Here is a 9,777-nt window from a genome sequence, read left to right as displayed (position 1 = left end):
GATCTTAATTTTTTTTCGGAGTTCCTGCCAGGTGACCCGGGGGTATAACTGCATGCTCTGGGAGCTTATTTTGACATTGTAATCCAAATTGACATTCAGTGCTTGAATATACAATAAAATCATTACAGCTAAACCTTCTGGCTCTGGGGTTTCCTGTTGGTAAAGCAGGATTCCCCGTGGCATTGGATTGAAAACGTCTGCAGATAAAAATCAAGTTAACAGATTATGTCAGAATATTCTTAGGTCCTAACTGGAGCTATATTTTACTGACTGGGGCAGACTTAGATTATCTCCTTCTGTTGCCCTGGACTGGAGCTAAGGTCCCAATCCAACAAAGCGGATGCTTAACGCTAGGCTCATGTGTAATCCTATTTAAGTTCACAAATATTTCCATTGACTTTAAGTTAACCATGAACAGAATTTGTAGATTCCAAAGTCAGAAAGGACCATTGTGATCATCTAGTCTGATCTCATGTGTAGCACAGGCCAAAGAACTTCCCCAAAACAATTCGTAGGGCAAATCTTTTAGGAAAAACCTCCAATCTTGATTTTAAAATGGCCAAGGATGGAGAATCCATCACCACCCTTGGTAAATTGTTCCAATGGTTAATTGTCCTCACTGTTAAAATGTTACACCCTATTTCCAGTCTGAATTTGTCTAGCTTCAACTTCCAGCCATTGGATCGTGTTAGACCTTCTCTGCTAGACGGAAGAGCCCAGTATTAAACATTTGTTCCCCATGTAGGTACTTAAAGATTGTAATCCAGTCACCCCTTAAGTTTCTCTTTGTCAAGCTAAATAGACTGAGCTCTTTGAGTCTGTCAGTTTAGGACACGTTTTCTAAACTTCACCCATGTATCAGCATCCTCCTTGAACTGAGGACACCAGAACTGGACACAGGATTCCAGCAGCGGTCGCACCAGTGCCAAATATAGAGGTAAAATAACCTTGTTGCTCCTACTTGAGATTCCCCTGTTTTGTCATCCAAGGATTGCATTCGCCATTTTGGACACACTGGCAACTCGCATTCAGCTGATTCTCGACCCCCAACCCCGAATGTTTTCAGAGTCTCTGCTTCCCAGGATAGAGACCCCCATCCTGTAAGTATGGCTACATCCTTTGTTCCTAGATTAATACATTCACATTTAGACAAATTTAAAAACGCCGATTGTTTGCCCCCTCCCAGTCTGCCAAGCGATCCAGATCACTCTGACTCAGTGGCCTGCCCTCCTCATTATTTACCACTCCCCCAGGTTTTGTGTATTTTGCTGGATCAGGGTCTAAAATTGTTGCCTCTCAGCCCCTCTGTCCTAAAAGCATGAGGTGAATTAAATGTCCTATCATCAAGGTAGCCCTGGGCAGTGGTGATTACATTTAATAGTGTTAAAGGTCATAAAGAACCATTAGATACAGGTCAGTCTAGATCAGGGGTGGGCAAACTTTTTGGCCCGAGGGTCACATATGAGTATAGAAATTATATGGCGGGCCATGAATGCTCACAAAATTGGGGTTGGGGTGCAGGAGGGGTGAGGACTCTGGGGTGGGGCCAGAAATGTGGAGTTCAGGGTGTGGGAGGGGGCTCCGGGCAGGTGAATGGGGTGCGGGCAGGGAGGTGAGGGTTCCGGCTGGGGCTGCAGGCTCTAAGGTGGGGCTGAGGATGAGGGGTTTGGGATGCAGGAAGGTGCTCCGGACTGGAGAGTTTGGAGGATGGGAGGGGGATCAGGGCTGGGGCAGGAGATTGGGGCATGGGGGGGGACTCTGGCTGGGGGTGCAGGGGCTGAGACCAAGGGGTTCGGGTAGTGTTTACATCAAGCAGCTCCTGGATGCAGCAGCATGTCGCCCCTCTGGCTCCTACGCAGAGGCATGGCCAGGCGGCTCTGCTGCATGCTGCCCGTCTGCAGGTGTCACCCCCGGAGCGTCCATTGGCCAGGAACCATGGCCAATAGGAGCTGCAGGGGTGGCACTTAGGGCAGGGACAGCATGTGGAGCGGAGCCCTCTGGCTGCCTCTATGCGTAAGAGCCGGAGGGGGGACATACTGCTACTTCTGGAAGCCGTGCGGAGCAGCCCCCCGACCCTGCTCCCTGGCTGGAGCGTCGGAGAAGGGCAAGCCCCAGACCCTGCTCCCCATTGGGAGCTTGAGGTCTGGATTAAAATGGCTGGTAGGCAGGATGTGGCCTGCAGGCCATAGTTTGCCCACCCCGGTCTAGATGACAGCATAAGCCTTTAATTTCACCCAATTACTCCTATAATGAGCCCAAGAATTTGGGTTAGACTAAAGCATTTCAGTCCTCAGGAGGCTAAACTGTTGTGTGCCACAGGCAGACACAGGAGAGACCGAGGCACCAGAAATGCCAAGGCCCCTGCAACAGCAGGGAATTGGTGAGGGGAGAGGTGCCCTGATGACCCTGGCAGGCGACCCATTAGAGGAAGGCAGCAGCACACAGGTTAAACCTGGGGCATACGCAGGAATGCATCCAGCACAGAGCCCAAGTGACTACGGTGTGTCCAGCAGGGCCCACCAGAGACTGTCTGAGTGATCGGAGAGGGGCCGATTTCACACAATGTCTGAGGGATCAGAGAGCAGCTGGTGCCCCACAGCCCTGGAGTCAACAGGAGGAAAGTGCCGCTCAATATGAGTAAAGGAATCCCCATGTGGCCCTAGATGATCTCCTACCTCTCGGTAATGGTTCTGTGATGGGGTACGTCTTCGCCTGGCTCTCCTCTGTGCCCTGGGCCAGGTTCTGATACCCTTAGTGATGCTGAACAGCACCTTCCTGCATTGAAGTCAGTGGGGCCAACTCAATATAAGTCAGGATTTCACTTTGTGCTCACTTTGCGCTAGTGGCTTAGGCTCAGATTTTCAAAGCACCTACACGAATTAGGTGCCGAGCTCCCATTGATCTTCACAAGGAATTTGTGTCCGGCCCTGTGGGTCTTGAACCTGGGTCTCTGGAAGTCATCACACTCCAATCCTCCACTTGGCAGCTCACAGACAGCAACTGGGATTGGGGTCTCTAAAGCCCAACTGGGGCACAAACCTCACCCCTACACTCTGATTGGGAGAGTTTTGAGGCTCCTGAGTTTTGAGGCTTCTCAACCCCTATTTAAGCCAAGGAGGAAACAGGAAGTTGTGCATGCCACTACTTTGCCATGGACTGCTGGTCTGGGGTTTACAGGTTCCGGCCTTCTGATCCTGACCTGCTATCCTGACTTGGCCTGGCTTTTGATAACTGCCTCCCGATATCTGCCCTCTGGTTCTGTCACCTGATCTGGATCTCCGGGTATCCTAATTCAGCCTGATGCCTGGTAAGGGACTCTTGATCTCTGTCCTCTGCTTTCTGTTTTAATTCTGATCTCCTGGTGTCCCAGCCTGGCCAGATTCCTAGTAATTGGCTCCCAGTCCTAGTCCCGGTCCTGGACCCTCAACCTGTGCCCTCAACACTAACCTCTGTGCAAGGCTGCCCATGCCCTAGCCATGGCAGCTGGATATCTGTCTCCCTGAAGCCCCGCTGAAAACCCCAGCCTCTGTACTTTCCTTTCAAAGCTTTCCCTGTATAAAATAATTCTTGCACCCTAGTGAATTCGTAATATGAATATGTGGTTGCGCTTAAGTCATTATTTCATTCATCTCTGGGTCATGAAAATATGTTATTACTGTAGGAATTCAATAAAAAGCTTGGAAAAAAGTTGCCATTCATTTCTCCACTTGTGTTTTTAAACTTTGCACATCTTAAACACCGTCTAGTTCATTTCTCACTGGAAAGGCAGCATCCTCTCTGGGTCCGGTGAGAGACTCGCATGATAAAAGTGGGATTATCACTTGTATAAGCCGTGGAATGGCACGGGAATGGAAGTGGTAATTCCTCCCTCTGGAAATCTGGGGCTCTGTGAAAAAGACCCAGGTACGTATGGCTCATGGAAAACTCTGCAAACCATTGTGCTAGGAACAATTCCTCTACTGTGTTATATTGTCTGTAGTTTTCTTTCCTTGGTTTTTGTTGTTGTTCATAAATGGTGAAAACACAAAGGCCCAGGTAAGGCCTTCACAACCTTCCTCAAGGATATTTGCATATAAACAAGATCTTTGTTTAAGGTTTATTATTAATTTGTGTTCTATTATTGCTGTGATGTTGCAACTGAGACGGGATCCCGTTGCACTAGGCAATTGTGTATGCACTGTGAATAGCCTCATGGAAGTCAACGGGATCCCTCATGCTGTGTAAAGTTAATTGTGTGTGTGTAAGTCTTTGCAGGACTGGGGCTGACAAGATCACAGAAAGGCCTGTGGGCTTAGCAGGGAGAGGAGATTCAGGAAGGAAGATAGCCTCCAAGAGGCTGTTTTTTGCAGATGCCCTAAAGGAGGGAATAGAGACCAGCAGGGACCTACCTTCCAAATTACCTGTGTCATGGCTGCATCTCCATGTATCGCAAGCTGCCCCACTTTGGGTTTTCCGCTCGCGCTGATGTGACTCGCCCTCTTCCCTACACGCTCAGTCTAGACTAAAAGAAAATCACCATAATTAGTTCTAATGCCTTAGGGCCTATTTTGCAAATCAGTCCATACGTGTGGACCTTTCCTCCCGCAGGGAGTTCCATTGGTTTGATGTATGTGGCTCTTTTCCCTCAGATCTCCCCTCCAGAGCTAAATGCATGAGCTGCTACAGCTAAAGAGCCGAAGTTTCCGAGCTGGGTTTATAACAGACTCATGTCTAGCTCAGTGGTTTGAGCATTGGCCTGCTAAACCTAGGGTTGTGAGTTCAATCCTTGAGGGGGCCATTTAGGGAATTGGGGTAAAAATCTGTCTGGAGATTAGCCCTCCTTTGAGCAGGGGGTTGGACTAGATGACCTCCTGAAGTCCCTTTTCTACGATTCTATGTCCTTCTCTGTGGATCGGCCATAGAGGGGGACCTCACCAATGCGTTGTATATGCAGATCTCTTTGCGGGAAAGGGCCATTTACTGGCTTAAAGAAACAACAACTGAATGACTACATTGGATCGGTGCAGGCTTGTGTGGATTCCCATCAGGGCATCGCAGGGGTCTGCCCAGGAAGATCTGGTTCTGCACGTCCCTGTTGTTTTGTTGAAGGTGGGGTAGGGGATGGATTGGAGCCAGGAGTTTTGGTTTGGCCTCTCTCTCACTTATAACTGGGCTTGTTTGTCTATCTCCATAACTGTTACTTTAGGCTGAAGGGGCACAGGGCTTAACCTTTAAAAGCGCCTTCATTTGCTATCCCTTTGGTGTCCCGGAAGCAGGCCCCTCTTAGCCTGGCTGGCGGGATCCTTCAGCAAACCTTGGCCAAGCTGCTGGTACTAGAGTCACTGTGAACGTGTTGCAAACTAGTGATGTTTTTGGTTCTAGGGCACAGTACTGGAGGTGTTTGGAGCCCATTAAAGACAATGGGAGTTATGGGTGCTCAATACCTCATATAGGGCTGGACCCTAAATGTGGGAAAGGATGGGAGAGGCTTTCAGACCCCAAAGGGCCCTAACCAAGCTCTCCGGAATCTAGGGAGCAAACCAGGAACTCGGGCAGAAGTGGTTCACGCCAAGGGTAATTAAACATATGGAACAAATTACTTGCAAAGCAATTGAAGCAAAACGTATAAATGAGCTGATGAGAGCCCTAGGTTTCTATCTGGAGAAGGAAGGGATTAAGAAGCCTGGTGACAAAGCAGGAAGGTAGGATTAGGATAACCCTGAGAAGGGCAGATATGTTGGGCTGGATGGCCATCACCCGGCTCTGAAAATTTATGATCTTCACATGCCTTTCTCAGATGTTGCCCCTGTGCGCTAAAGGGCTTTGATCTATATTGCAGAGTGGCTGAGCAGTGGCCGGGGGCGCCATTTGCTTTCTGAGAGGCACCCCTGACAAGCAGAGAATGACCTCTGGAATGCTGAGGGTAACGAAGGGTGCTGATTGGTTTATGGTGCGTCAGTCACCGCTAACAGCAATCATGACGACTGGTGATTGACTGGCCCCGGGGGTGGCACTTTGCCCTTCCATCCCGGGATCTCAGCACTCTTTACAAATATTAATGGAGTTAGCCTCATAACAACCCCCTCATGTTTTTACAGGTGAGGAAATTGGGCTCAGCAGAGATTCAGTGACTTATCTGTGGTTACACAGGAGGTGAGAGGCAGAGCTGGGCACCAAACTCTGATCTCTGGATTCCAAGCACCATTCATTATTCACAAGACTGTCATTGCTCATCTCGCAAGATAAAGCTGAAATGCATCCGTTGCCCTGAAAATGCTTTCCCCTTGCCCCTTGTTACATGTTATCATTCTGCAAATACACCATGGTAGAAATCGCTCTGCCACTTACCTGCTGTGTCACCCTCTAGGTACCTCTGTTTTTGCTCCCACCCTTAGTCTGATCTATTTAGACTGAAGGCTCTTTGGGTCAGTGACTGTCTCTTACAGTGTGTATCTATAGTGCCAACCCACAGGTTCCAGATCTCAGCTGAGGCCTCTTGGTACTACTGTAATGAAAATAATGAATAATTTCTCCATCTGAAATCCACAAAATGCAGAAGTGATTGGAACCATTTTCTAATTCTTGGTTTACTTATAATGCTAACTTGTGCATGGATCAAACTTTGTTCCAAGTGCAAACTGGCATTATGTGCATAAGTGAACATGCAACCTGGAATGTATTTGGAAGTCTAATTTCATAAGTGTCCTCTCCATAAATTACTGTAGGTGATGTCATTTCTGCAGGATGGAGGTGCTGGATTTCATTCAGATTTCTATATTACTTGAATTAGAGTTGGCTGGATTTTTTTTTTCCTAGCAGAATCCAAGTCTTCCCAGAACCTGGCTTCTTTGTAACTGTGATGATAGGTAAAAAAATTGAATTGTTTTTGCTGAACCAGGACAAACACCAGGAGTGGTTGGATCGCAGTTGTATTTTACCTGAACCCTAAAAGTTCAAAGGACCAAGCTAAACTGTCTTGATCCATATCTAGTCATTAGATTAGACTGTGAGGGTGAGGTAGAGAATGATACCCATTCTTCAGTGGGACTATGGACAGGATACACAATGTGCAGTGTGGCTCTGTTCTTGTAGATGCATGTTGTGTGTGTTTCAGTAGTCAAAGTACCTCCTGTATCAAACACAGTTTGACAACCAGACTTGACAGTTCCTTCTGTTGTCCAGGACAAGGATGTTGAGAAGTGGTTATGATGTGCAGGATATGACTCAATCATATCATTTACTGTTATTAATCAAGCCAGTCGATAAGGTTCAGCTGAAATTCCTAACATGACGGCAACAGTCTTTTGGCCAAGGCTCATCACAAGGGTTGCACAATGGAAAGGATGGTATCTTGAGGTCGAGGGAATCTGAAATGCCCTTCCCAAAATTTGAAAAAATAAACAAATCTGTGTTGTCACAATTAGTGATGGCTCCAAACCAATCCCTGGACATAGACAGCCCCAAACATTTGAGGTATGGGGTGGTGAGGGTTGAAAGATGGATCTGAAGTTCACAGTTAGGGCCTGATCCAACTCCTGTTAAAGTAAGTAGCAAGACTCCATTACCTCCAGCGGGAGCTGAGTTTGACTCTTGGAGCTCATCTCTGATAGCAATGCTGGACACTATAGATGTGCAAGGGTACCAAAGTAATATGGTCTGATTTTTTCGGTGGTGCTGAGCACGGACACATCTTAGTGAAGTCGATGGGAATTGCAGATGCTCAGTGCCTTTGAAAATCAGGCTTTGGGTTTTTATAGTGCCATTTCCCTGAGCAGCTCAAAGTACTTTTTAACCATGAGAGTCTTTTGCCATTGGAACAATTTACCAAGAGTCATGGTGGATTCTCTGGGTTTGCTCTTCCACTTTGTAAAATCTTCCTACATGATGATTTGTTTTTCACATCGCACAAGCAGAGAAGTTAGCTGAAAACAAAACTCTTGCTGGAAGGCTGTATAATTATATTACTTGAGTTCTTAGAATTTGGAATGATAAAACAGAGAGAGACAAAGCAGGCTGCTCCCTAAAACAGAGGGGCACAACTCCCCCCACCTTACCCTGGGCAGTCTGTCTGCAGGCTGACTGCTGAGACTCAGAATAACAGGCTTCACTGCAAAGTCCCTTAGCCTGCAAGCAGAACCAGATGGCCCCTGCCTCCCGCTCTGAAAGTGATAGCTTGCAATTCCAGCACAGTCCTCAGACCACCACATGGCTGACCCAGTGTTGCCATTGTTATTGAGATTTTTATCATGAGTCTAGCAATTTTGGGGTGTGTTTTAATGGATGAAAACATGAGAAAAAGGTTGTTAACTTATACTATTGGCAATGGGGCTGAAGCCAGCAAGATAGACAGTAAGGAAATGGAGGCCAACATAAGAATGGCCATACGGGGTTTGACCAATGATCCATCTAGCCCAGTTTCCTGTCTTCCGACAGTGGCTGGTGCGGATGCTTCAGAGGAGTGAGCAGAACATGGCAACTGATTGAGTGATCCATTCCCTGTCATCCAGTCCCAACTTCTAGCAGTCAGAGCCTTAGGGACACCCCGAGCATGGGGTTGCATCCCTGACCATCTGACTAATAGCCATTGATGGACCTCTCCTCCATGAACTTAACTCATTTTTTTAAACCCAGTTATACTTTTGGCCTTCACGGCATCCCCCGGCACTGTACGTCGTGTGAAAAAGTACATCCTTATGTTTGTTTTAAACCTGCTGCCTATTAATTTCATTGGTGACCCCTGGTTCATGTGTTATGTGAAGGGATAGAGGTAAATAACACTTCTTAATTCACTTTCTCCACATCATTCATGATTTTATAGATCTCTGTCGTATCCTCCCTCAGTTGTTTCTCTTCCAAGTTCCAGTCTTTTTAATCTCTCCTTATATGGAAGGTGTTCCATACACCTAATCATTTTTGTTGCCCTTCTCTGTATTTTTTACAATTCTAATATATCTTTTTGGATATGTGCCAACCAGAACTGCATGCAGCATTCAAGGTGTGAGTACACCATGGATTTATATAGTGGCATTATGGTTTTTGTCTGATTATCTATCCCTTTCCTTATGCTTTTTTAACATTCTATTAGCTTTCTTGACGGCCGCTGCACATTGAGCTGATGTCTTCAAGGAACTATTTGCAATGACTCCAAGATCTTCTTTGAATGGTAACAGCTAATGTAGACCCCACAATTTTGTACATATAGTTAGGGTTATGTTCTCCAACGTGCATTACTCTGTACTTACCAACTTTGACTTTTGTCTGCCATTTTCTTGTCCGGTCACCATGTTTAGTGAGATCGCTTTGTAATTCATCAGTCAGCTTTGGAGTTAATATCTTGTGTAGTTTTGTATCATCTGCAAACTTTGCCACATCACTGTTCACCCCTTTTTCCGGATCATTTGTGAGTATGTTGAATAACACAGGCCCCAGTACAGATCCTTGGGGGACCCTGTTATTTACCCCTCCTCTCCACTGTGAAAACTGACCTTTTATTCCTACCCTTTGTTTACTATTTTTAACCAGTTACTGACCCATAAAAGGACCTTCCCTCCAATCCCACAACTTCTTAAATGTGGAAGTGAGGTTTCCCTTAATAAAGATGGCTTCCACCTCCCACTATTCAGTGAGACTCAAGCCATGCCCACAACCAATATGGCTGTCCGTCTATGGGACAAGAGGCTCAGCAGAATGCTTTTGGGACTTAGAGACTGTGAGGAGCAGCAGAAGTGCTGTAAAAAGGGCATGGGAAGGCTGCGGGGAGCAGGAGGCAGAGTGAGGTGTTGCAGAGGAATTGAGGGA

The sequence above is a fragment of the Mauremys mutica genome, chromosome 1, assembly GCF_020497125.1.
Source record: "Mauremys mutica isolate MM-2020 ecotype Southern chromosome 1, ASM2049712v1, whole genome shotgun sequence".
NCBI classification, from domain to species: Eukaryota; Metazoa; Chordata; order Testudines; family Geoemydidae; genus Mauremys; species Mauremys mutica.
The sequence above is the reverse complement of the archived record's forward strand: the minus strand, read 5'-3'. Positions refer to the sequence as shown.